Source organism: Mastomys coucha, unplaced genomic scaffold (assembly GCF_008632895.1).
Source record: "Mastomys coucha isolate ucsf_1 unplaced genomic scaffold, UCSF_Mcou_1 pScaffold16, whole genome shotgun sequence".
Lineage (NCBI taxonomy): Eukaryota > Metazoa > Chordata > Mammalia > Rodentia > Muridae > Mastomys > Mastomys coucha.
Genome location: NW_022196898.1, coordinates 63,373,286 through 63,382,205, shown reverse-complemented (window position 1 = coordinate 63,382,205; position 8,920 = coordinate 63,373,286). Strand labels below are relative to the sequence as shown.

General features: G+C 39.6%; 1 long non-coding RNA gene across 1 annotated transcript in view; it reads right to left on the bottom strand.

Annotated features, from left to right (window-relative positions):
* Positions 1-5,872, bottom strand: part of LOC116093670 — a 9,439-nt gene extending 3,567 nt beyond the window's left edge. The window contains exon 1 of the long non-coding RNA XR_004119786.1: positions 5,785-5,872. This is a non-coding gene — a long non-coding RNA (uncharacterized LOC116093670). The remainder of the gene's footprint in view (positions 1-5,784) is intronic.
* Positions 5,873-8,920: the final 3,048 nt, after the last annotated feature.

Here is an 8,920-nt window from a genome sequence, read left to right as displayed (position 1 = left end):
TTCATCCCTGCGATTCTAAGGGATGAGGAAGAGGACGAAAAGGAAAGCAGTTTATTTACTGTGAAGAAAAACACATTAACCTCGATAGTAGGAAGCATGATAAGAAAGAAGTGAATTGTCCAAGAGTTTGGTATATGAAAATTTATAATTTGGTGACATGCTAGTTGAATACCCAGAAAAGCCATTTAAGGAAATTATACTACCTTGAAAGGGATGGCCTAGACTAGACAGACTCAAGCGTTTACCCACTCTGCCCTCATACATATTTAATTAGGTGCAGCTCCTGGGCTTTTCCTACTCAAATGGTAGTATTTGTGCCTCCAAAGAGAACTGTACATTTCATTCTAAAATTGCTTTTCAGCTCTATCGACTGGGATATGCTTTCACCGATTAAATAGCATCACCTCTCAGAAGAGGTCCGATGGTACATCTGACCCCTTCTGGCAGATTAAATACAATTATGCAAACTATGGGGATTTGGGCCTAATCTAATTAATATAGTACATATGAAACAGATAATAATTTCCCTGGTGGAAAACTAGATTGTCTATTTTATGTTTGAACTAAGGCTTAGGGAAACACTGTCCCCTGTAAGAAAAAAAAATCATTATCTTCCGTGTTCTGTTTGCTCAGCCCCATAGCAGGCATGTTTGAAAACATAAGACCAAAACTGGAATCTTCAGATGGTAACATTTTTTTTTTTCAAAATTTACCAAAGAAAATATTTTATGAACTAGAATAAAAAGAGAGAGATTTTATTTCAGAAGTGATTTTTCTTTTCTTCACAAGCACAAACAATACTGCGGCAGATAACGTTCAATAGGGATTTCTGTTCACCTAAATATAAAAGGGTAAACTCGACCTGGATTAAAGGCGTCCTGATCAATGCCAATCACAAACTTTCTGAATGGCATTTCCAATCCTGAAGCTGAGTACACTCCTGTCTGAATGCATGAATCCCATTAGCATTAATCAGTGTGCTTCGTGTACACCGAGATGAAAACAGGAAGGAATTTCTTTTCTTTCTTTCTTTTTTTTTTCCATCCTCTTTCACCAAGAGAACTAGGGAAAGGATCTGACACACGTGAAGAGACCATGGTTTCTTTTCCTTCCTCCCTATTAGAGTGAATTTCATACTGAAGCAATGTTGTGATTTATCAGAAAGTGCAGTGGGAGAACCAGGACAGATTTTTCTCAGGCCTGTGCCTCTGGCCTGACATTGTCATTTCCAACTGTGTGAACACAACCTTGGCTCGTCTGTGCCTTAGCTTCTCAGGGGCAGTGCCAGTAAGCATGCCAGCTCTCAGACTACGAAGATGTCCAGCCCACGTGGGCCTGGACTTTATTCCTAGGTGATGCCCATGTCATAAAGCCTCCCTATCAGTATCATCGAGCAGCTGTTAGGGAAGCTATATTTTCTAGACAATAACAGCCTAGTGAGCTCTTTACTCTAGCAGAGAAATGGCTGGAGATGAGGAAAAGTCATTCTGCTGAGAATTCTAATGTTCTGTTCTTTCTTCATCCGCTTATAAGTCTGGAATGGCAAATGTCTTCCCAAGAGATATCCAGTAGAAGCAGCAATGTGTTTGTGTGTGTGACTTATACAAGCAGGCTAATAAGCCAGCTTATTTCTAAGTGGTATTGTGAGATATTTTGTTGTGCCATGAAGTTGGTAATGGAGTGTGGCACAGGATCATCAAAGGATAGTGGTGGGGACCACAGTCATATGACCACATGGATTTCCCTACCAGATATTATTAGAGATGGAACCACTATGTTGTAACAAGAAAGAGACCCCAAGTGTTTTATATAAAGAGCTAAAATAACTCATTTCATATCTTGAATTTGCTCTGTAATAATATGGAGTCGGGTGGGTAGGTAAAAATCACAGATGAAATAAGATGGCTAGTGACCTGCTAAGTATTAAAACTGGGTGGTGGGCATGGGGAGATACGTTACAGTCCTCTCTGACCATATATTTGATGACGATTTCCCTGCTAAGCTCAAAGTTTCTCACAGCACTTGTGAACCACTGCTTTGTGTGAAAGTGTGAAGAGCTAAGAATGTAGCTTACGAGAACATGTACGTAGCATGTATGCAGTCCTAGGTTTGAGTCTCAGCACTAACATTTTTTAAAAAAAGGACAAGCAGTCGTAGGCTTAACATTTCTTGCATTAGGCACACAGCCCACGGTTGTGTGAAGCGTTCGCTAAAGCAAACCATACTGCCAGAAAAGAATCTAAAAATCAAACTGCGTTCCTTAAAGTTGCCCATTAGACCCCTCCACTCGGCCCTTCCCTTCCCCACAGCTCTTCCTCTAAGTTGATGCCCTCGAGGCTCAGGCTGGGGACGACCGACCAGTGTCAGTTTTTAAGTGGTGGAAGTAATTTAGAATACGCCTCTTTGTCCAGATCGATCACAACAACCTTGCTTTCAGCAACCGCTCTACTTTCCTAAGCCTTGGCAAGATGCTCAAAACAGCATTTCCTTCTTTTCATTTTAAGGCAGGGTGATTGGAACTCACAGGGTGTGGGCTTTTCCTATAATCCAGCCTGGTGTTTCACACCAGGGAGTTTCAATGCGTGTAGACTTTCTACTTGCTTCCACACCCTTTCAGTAAGAGAACTCCATGTTCTCATAGTTTGTGCAAAGTTATTTTTAATACCCACCCCTCTAAGGGTTCGTTAAAATTGAGTCCCGTTTCCATCCTGATGTGCTCTTGTCTGCTTGTCCCAAAGATGAGTGGAAACATCCTGTTTGGTGTGGTGGTATTTCTCTGTGTGATGTCAGGTTGTTTTTAAGTTTTCGGTTTTGTTTTGTTTTGTTATTTAGGTCTATGCGATTCCATCAGGGTAACTGACTTCCTAATTAGTCTTAAATAACAATTCCTGGAACACTGTGATGTCAATGGCACATCAGCTCGGTGAGTTATATCTGGGGTCGAGGATTCAGGTCAAGGTCACTTCAGATTCTCACATTTATGCCCTGTGTGCACAGGCACTGACAGATAGGCTATACAATAGAGCTAGATAGAGCTAGAGTAGGAAATTAGAACTGTGGCGATCTTGAGGGAGGAACGAATATCCCAGGCTGTTTTACTTGCCTTAGTGGTCATTTGCCATGATTCCATTACTCACAGCTTGTCTTCTGATGCCATCCGTAGGTTTTAGAGATCATTTTACTGCTCTCTGTCCCTCCCATTGCTCTGCCTCTCAGAGCCTTGGGAATGCTGTCTAAACACTCTTCCACTGAACATAGCTATTTCCTGGGCCCCAAATACCTGCATTTCTTACAGAAATAATAAAGACAGTGAGGTGTTTCCATAGCATACTAATCAGTGATCTTTAAAAGGTTTTATTTTCATTTTTAATTGTGTGTGTGCACTTGCGCAGGGGTGAGGTGCTGGAAGAGATCGGAAGAGGGAGCTAGATCTCCTGGAGTTGAAGTTACAGGAGGTGTGGAATGCATCTGTGTGGGTGCTGGCAACACACTCTTAGCTATTGAGACATCTCTCTTCAGCCTGCTTAGCGATCTTTAACTGTTCCCACTCTCATGCAGTCCATAGACATTTGAAAATGTTTGTAATACCCCTTACAAATTGTCAAATATTTTAATTGTAAATTTGGTGATAGGTACAATCTCCTTCATGTTGAAAGTATTCACTTAACAAAGTGGCTATATCACTTTTCTATACTAACATATAGTCTAAATACCACAACAATATGGTACTCCCATGACCCATTTCAGAGTTAGAAAATTACGTTTAATTTAAAAGGCAAATGCTATGCTCTGTTTAATAGATATCTACATTTCTTTGCTGTTTTTATTTCTATTTCCCATGGAATTTTATTCTGCGCTTATCTTTAAACAATGTGATAATCCCACCATGCTTCCCTAGTACAAAAATAGTTATGAAAATTAATGCTTCAAACAATTTCCTGTAATCATGATACCCTAACTTCTTTTGGAATCAGTTACTACTGCCATTATTATTAATCTAAAGGTTACCCAAAACACACACACACACACACATACACAAGAGACAAAATCTATATGCTTAACAACTCTCAAGGTAAATGATGAAATAGATTTTTCTATAAACGCATATAAATAAAGAATCTGGGCTATGAATTGGCCTTTTTGGTTTCCCCCTTTGTTTGATGTATATTTTTGCATTTCTACTATCTATTCATGAATATTTATTGCTCACTGCAGGAAGGAAGCAGGTTCATCATCCATAAAGTCAACAACTTTTACTTTTTCCATTTAATTTTGAGTCTTTCTATATAGTCCCTGGGGTCTCCAATTTATAACCCCCCTGCCTCAGCCTCTCAAGTGCTAGGATTATAGATGTTAGCATTTCTTCTAGGCTCCTCCCCACAGTTACCTGGCAAGGTCTATCCCAGCACACTCAGCCCTAGCTTTTATTGTTATTGATGCAAATCCTGAAAAGTCTTACTCATGTGCATAAGGAGATTTACTGAAAAGTGCGATGGTATGTGTGTGTATGTGCATGTATGTGTGTGCATGTGTGTGCATGTGTGAGTGCATATGTGTGTATACATATGTGTGTGTGTGCATGTGGATGCTTATGTGTGTGTGCTTATGTGTGTGTTTATGTGCATGTGTGTATGTGTGTGTGCATGTGTGTATGTGCGTGTGTGTGCATGTGTGTGTGTGTTGCTAAACTCAGGGGATTGCATATGCTAGTTTTCTAATTTTTAAATAAAATTTTTCTTAAATTATTTAAATTGCTTCAAAATTTTAAACTGTATTGTGTCACATATACAAAGCCACTCAGTGATCTTTCATCAAAAGATCCTTCGAACTATATAGGTGGCTGACTTGGTGAAGAGGGAGGGAGATTTTGTTCTTCTTCCCACAGTCCTTCTGCTGGGAACTCCTCAGTGAGAAGCTGAGGTCTCAGTGTTTCACCAAGCCCTGGCACATGCCAGCCCCTTCTCAGATCAAGTACACTCCCTGTCCCTGAGGCTGCTCTGGTACCAGTCAGTAGGCAGACCACAGATAGTTATCTACAGAGTGATTATCCTCACTGGAGAGGTGTCTCTGCTCTAGGATGGAGCCACCACTCCCTCTAAGTAAGGAGATGTATGCAGGGATGCCAAGCCCTAGATGCTTTCTCTGGTGATACTACGGTTTTCTCCTATCTTCTCTTAAATATGGACAATGGGTTGTGGAGATTGGTGGACAGAGGTGCTTGCATGCAAGTGTGAGGATCTGAGTTTGAATTCCCAGAACCTGCTTAAAAGCCAGATACTGCAGCATGGGTGTCTGTAATCCAGGGTTTCTAGGGTAGATGGAAGGCAAGGACAAGCAAAACTACACAACACGAACCAACCTACAAACAAACAACAAACCAGGAAGTTCATGAGCCACCTGACCTGACATTCACAGCAGAAAAAAACAACAAAGAGATTCTGTCTCAAATAAGGTGGAAGGCAAGACTACACCCAGTGTAGTCCTCTGATCCTTTCTCAACATGTGTATATCATGCATGCACGTATACAAAAGTTTAAAAAAATTAAAAACATGTTGAAAATGTCTATAATACTAATATGTACCTCCCCCCCCACACACACATTCACATTGCTGATTGAAAGCTCTGTTGAGATACTATAGAACTTGAGTAACGTTCATATAAATATAATTTATTCTCTGTTAAGGGAATTTGACATGATCTTTCCCAAAATATGCTTTTGTTGTTAGATGGATAGTCTGCACACACAAGGTGTAAGAAAGCACACGGAAGCACAGTGCACCCACCTGGGCCTCTGCGCTCGTTCTCCTATAAGGATCTCATCAGCAAGAGTCCTCCCTGACGCTTTGAGTCCTCCATGTTCTGAGAAGCACTTGGACTCTGAGAGGCACTTCCCTATGCAGTGCCACCTTTAGAAGCCCTTGGGGACTTTTGCCCTAATCTACATATTTTGAAGAGTTAAGTGGCAGACACTCTTACCCTCTCCTCCGAGTTCCTGTTGTGAGATTGATCCTGGACAAAAGCATTGTTGCAGAAGGGGAATTGGCTACATATGGATGCAATGGGAAATGCAAGAAGGAAATAAGAAACCCAACCTGTTAAATCAATAAGTCTTGATAAAATTAAAGATTTTAAATGAGGAGGTTTAAGGGAAATGATTATAAGAATTTAATAAGCAGTATGCAGCTCTGTTTGGTGAATTGATGGTTTATTTTTAGTAAAAAGTAGCACTCAGCAATTCATCCATGGGGAAAATTTTGACACGGAACAAAATATTTCTTGAAGACTTTGCTGTATTTTTTTCTTATTTTAAATTTCATTTTGATTGACCCATCAAAATTTTTGTGTCTAATTAATGCTATATGACTGGTAAAATAATTTTATTTATAATGGTAAAGTAATTTATAATGACTGAAAGTTCCTTACCAAGCATACAGTAAATCAATCAATACCTTGAAGATAATCATGTTTATATCTTTGGTGACATTTTAATACCCAGTATCTTCATGCAAAGGTTGAGAAAAGGTTACCGGATTGGTTGACGTTTACTCTGTGTCCTCTGAGACTGTGAGGTATGAAGAACTCTTCAAAAGTGGGACTCATTCGGTGTAGACAAGTGATCCTATTTATCAGGAAAAGGGAGCAATAATCTTTCTATGTTTACCAGTGAAGCTTGAGTGAATCTCTTACCCTCATCCTTGGGCTAGAGGGAGAGGCAACATTTGGTCAATGATAAGGCAATCTGCCAGGTGCACAGAGAATGTCAGGAGAGGAGAGTGGCTGTGATTAACTATTAATACTTTGCATTAACTAATACAGTGGCAAACTTTTTTGATGCTCAATTAATATATATGTTGGTGAAGGCATTCAAATGCCTTTGGTTTATCCAGAAAGCACAAAGGAGGTTGCTGGCTCTAAAATGTATCTCATATTTTCTCCATATAAAAGAAAACACATCTTGAAAAATCCTCTTCCTCCTCCTCCTCCTGCTCCTCCTCCTCCTGCTCCTCCTCCTCCTCCTCCTCCTTCTTCTTCTTTTCCTCCTCCTCCTCCTCCTCTTTTCCCCTTTCCTCCTTATTCCTAATGTGTCTGATAGGGCATGCATAGGCCATGGCACTTTTGTGGAGATCACAGAACGAACTTCTGGGAGTCAGTTCTGTCCTTCTAGCAGTGGTTCTGAGGAGCCAAGTCAGGTCACGGCTTATTCAGCAAGTGTTCCTCCTACCTTCTGAACTATCCTTCTAGTCTTACCTCAAGATATTTTGAAACTAAGAATTTTCAAACATCTTCTTCACTTTTAAATTCTAGTATAATTTAACCCTTTAAGGTCTGTAGAAAGGTTGACTTACTTTTAAAAACCTTTTCCTTTTTGTTGTGATAAACATATATCACATAAAATAAATCATGTCACCATCTTTTATGTATATAATTCAATGATGTTCAATACCTTTCCAATGTTTTGTTGCCTTTTTCTCTAACTGAAGAGAATCTTTAATATGCCTGGGATGGAGATGAAGAATTTTAAGAAACAATCGTATTCAGCGTAAAGGACATTTCATAATCCAATCACAAAACACTTGCTACAGAACACAAATACACATAGAAGAAGAGGCATTTAGCAGAACCTCAAAACAGTCACAGAGAGTCAGAAAAGTCCAGACTGTTGCATAACATGCAGCATTGGTCCTTGTTGGAGCAGCTTGTCTTATACCAGGCCAACACAAACTTGGCATTGATGCATAATTAATGAAGTGGGAAATGGATTAACACGATTTCTCTCTCATTAATGTTTCCCTAATATCTGGCATGAAATCAAAGCTACATTAATTAGGAGAGGGACTGGTGTGTGTGTGTGATTGCGGGTGGGTGCTATGTCTGTCTACAGAGTAAGTTTGTCAGGTTTCATTTGCAGCCTCTTTTTTTCTCTGTATTTACCCTCCTTTCTCATGTCCAGTCCCTCATTGCTCCTTTTGTCTCCCTTGGGATTGCCATTGTATTTTTCTTCTAGGTGGATGCAGGAAAGATGACAGATTGAATGATTCAAGTTTTAGATGGGTGTCTGAGCACACATGAATTAATCAATATTTCATAATCTAGGTGATGAGAGCTTCCTCTTCATAGAGCACAGAGGACATTATGCTCTGTGCATGCAGCTTAACCACTATTCATGCTAATGAGAATCAGGCAGGCACAGCCCCTTTCTTGAGTTGATAACATGCTCCAGTGTACAACATTGTCAATTTCGAATCAACTCTTAATCATCTTGGGAACCGGGGGAAAGCAAATCCCACTGCTGAGCACATGCACCTCGTGGGGGGATTATCAGCCAGTGTTAGGAGCTGAACTTAGGATCTTAATTCCTTTTTATTCTGTCAAAGTTATTCTACTACTGTCAATTAAGTCAAATATTCCCCCAGGAAAGGAGCGTGTGTGTGTGTGTGTGTGTGTGTGTGTGTGTGTGTGTGTGTGTGTTTGTAAATGGAGTGGGAAGGAGGTGAAGCTAAAGGAACATAATAAAGAGTCAATAAGAAGAATATTTCTATGTTTGGGTTTTCAGATTGCTAAAGTACATGATTCATATCATGATGCATTAATTTCAATATTTTCTGCAGATGTAAGATTTATTTTTTAATGTGTAATTATGATATTGTTTAGCCCTAAGAGTAAATATTCATTGTTAAAAGATTGCCTTCTTTCTTGGCTTAAGACTTCTTTATTTAACTGGTATTTATGAAATCTATTACATATCTTGGGTAACACTACAGAGTTAATCAAGATAATTTTGCCATCAAAGAGATTCTTGACCAATAGGAAAAGACATGCAAATGAATACAATTGCCCCTTGGACTTTGGAGAAACTGGTTCTATCCTACAGACATCAAAATCTGCAGATGCTCACATTCCTAGTGTAGATGTCATAGC